Below are 2,559 nucleotides of genomic sequence, written 5' to 3'. Positions count from 1 at the left end.
GAAGCTATGGTTGACAAAATAGGTGGCTGCTGGTTCCCCTTAACTAACTTAAAGGGGCAGTGTCACGCTATTTGGCAACTAGAAGGTGTCTTTGCATCAACTGAATTCCAAACTAATGGTTTAGTTTTGTTATTAAAGACTATTTGAAAGTACTGAAACTGTTTCCTGTAGCCTGTCGTTACGGATGGCAAGGATGGAAATGAATTGAAACTTGAAAACATTGGCCAATTTTTTCAAGTTTTGATGCTATGTCTTCAAAAAATCCTCAAGAATTCTATTATGGCTAGCTCTCTCTGATAAAATTCATTTGATATCTTCATCGTAGCTTTATAGAAGCATTTTGTTTACGAGTAAAGCCTCAGTGTAATGATTTAGCACAGAATTGACCCAAAACAGCAAAATCCTTGTGACACTGCCTCTTAAAAGCAATATTCTCCTACAAATAGGAGAACAAATTAAATATCTCTGTCCAGAATAAAGCTTATCAATATATAAAAACTTGGAATGAATTCTCTGAACAGGCAAAAAAACCGCTGGTCCACCATGCTCAATGTTGTCTGGAAGCCAGACAGAGAGAGGATTTCCAAAGCCAGGGTCCTGTTCTGAGGACTTTTACCAGTTCGCAACTGCAAAAGTGTCAATATTCTGCTTTCCCTTGATTTCCACACTGTGAACCATAAAATAACGAACAATTCCAGGTCACATAATCCCAAGGTTAATGACTCCGTTGTCACCACACCATGATGCAATAATGCGAGCATAGGGACAAAGTTTAGAGCCAGCTGTGGAACCATACCTTGCACCACCCACTGACAAAGACTTGTATTTCTTGTACATGGTAGCAAGAGCCAATGATGCCTCTGCAACTTTTGGATACATCGTGACATACACAGAACGCAGTGTATTCAGTTCATCTTGGTCAATACTTGCCAGTTTGTAAGAGCTTTCGAAACGAACAGATGGCAAGTCTGCCCATACAGATTCCTTTCGATGTAAGGGACCACATCAGGCCATCATAAGCTGCGACTTTACAAGTGTCTCTCCAAAAGTCCCTCTGGAGTCAATTTGTGATTTGCAGTTCAAGAGAAAAAAGTCTTTGTAATCTTCTGGGAGATTATACTGCATATTAGCCAGAATTCCAGACGTCATAAACGTACGCATGATTTGTACTTCTATGGTCTTATTGTTGGTGCGGTAAGAGCCCAAAATACCATTGTAAGGTTCAAAGCTAAAAAGCCAGAATCCATAAATACTACCATAGTTCTCTACACAGGTGCAAGTGAAGATGCATATTTGGTGTTATAGCTAATTCAACATTAATCTTTTCATACTCTTTGAGGAAATGCATTAGTTTACAATCTGAAACCATCAGGTCTGTTTTTGTAATGCAGGGCTTGCAAAGAAGACGGCAAGCTAAAAGAAAAGATTGCCAGTAATGCAGATGTTGATTTGGGAGTACATCCTTCAGAGCATACATTGAGAACAGAAGGACAAAATTCTTCCATTGAGCAGCAGTGTACCCACCGTAATTTGATTTGATGTTTCCGGGAAGTCTTCCAATATCTGATAATGAGGAAATGTCCTCTATCCTTTCTTGAAGTTTATCCAAACCTGCTTTTGTGATTATTTCCTCCTCAATCAATTTAAAGACCCTCTTCGCTGTTCCAAGAAACAAGTTATGCATTGGGTCAGTCACGCACATCTCATTACTGGAATAATATGGGAGTTCAAACAAAACAGTGTATCTGACTCCTAGCTGGCTTGCGAGTTTCTCGGCTGCATTCCCAGACTTACAGTTCTTCACTCGGTATGCGTCTCTTCGGTGTTGCTGGGAAGATCTCTTTGGCCATACATCCCGTCATCAAAACCACCATAGTTCTTCTGCTCTCCAAAGCCACCTGGAAATTCCTTGTTGCAATGACAGCAGCTTCGCCTTGCACTATGCCCCAGATATTCACACAATTTCCGTGCTGCTGGAATATCTGAAGCAAAGCACAACACTGCTGCCTGAATTTCTCCTGCAGTGGACGGACTTTTATACGTATTTACCTTAACTCCTTTCCACAATGCATTTAGTTCATCAACAGCAGGCTCAAGAAAATGGTTTAGAGATTTTGGCTCCTGTATGAGGGCTGGAATGATGCCAACTAGGATAACATTTTCTTTCTTAAACCGGATACTTCTTGGAAGATTCATGAAAACCATGTAAATAACCCCGACAGAAAAGTCATTTCGACGGTCGAAAGGTTTAAACCAGTCCTCATTCATCATAAGACCAAACGATCGAGGAAGGTTAAAGAAAGGTTTGTTGCCTTTCCAATTGCCAAACTGTTTCCAGACTTTCCCGTCGTAGACATCAGCATACAAGTCATCATCTTTTTTTCTTGTTTTCCACTTTTCACACTGCTCTTCTAGTCCAGGACGCTTCAGTAAAGTCTCCAGGGAATCAATGATACTCTTATAACAGTAAGTCTTCAGGGTATAAAATTTGATGTTTCCATTTCTCAAAACCTTCTGGGCCAGCTGTGCACCACAAGTTTTTGGTCGCCTTGCTCGAGG

The 2,559-nt window shown here is 40.5% G+C and overlaps 1 pseudogene; it reads right to left on the bottom strand.

The window, feature by feature from the left end:
* Window positions 1-327: 327 nt before the first annotated feature.
* LOC138005972 (uncharacterized) overlaps window positions 328-2,559 on the bottom strand; it is an 11,060-nt pseudogene continuing 8,828 nt past the window's right edge.

This window comes from Montipora foliosa, chromosome 6 (genome assembly GCF_036669935.1).
Source record: "Montipora foliosa isolate CH-2021 chromosome 6, ASM3666993v2, whole genome shotgun sequence".
Classification (NCBI taxonomy): domain Eukaryota; kingdom Metazoa; phylum Cnidaria; class Anthozoa; order Scleractinia; family Acroporidae; genus Montipora; species Montipora foliosa.
Note: the sequence above shows the minus strand (reverse complement) of the source record. Positions and strands in the feature narration are given on the sequence as shown.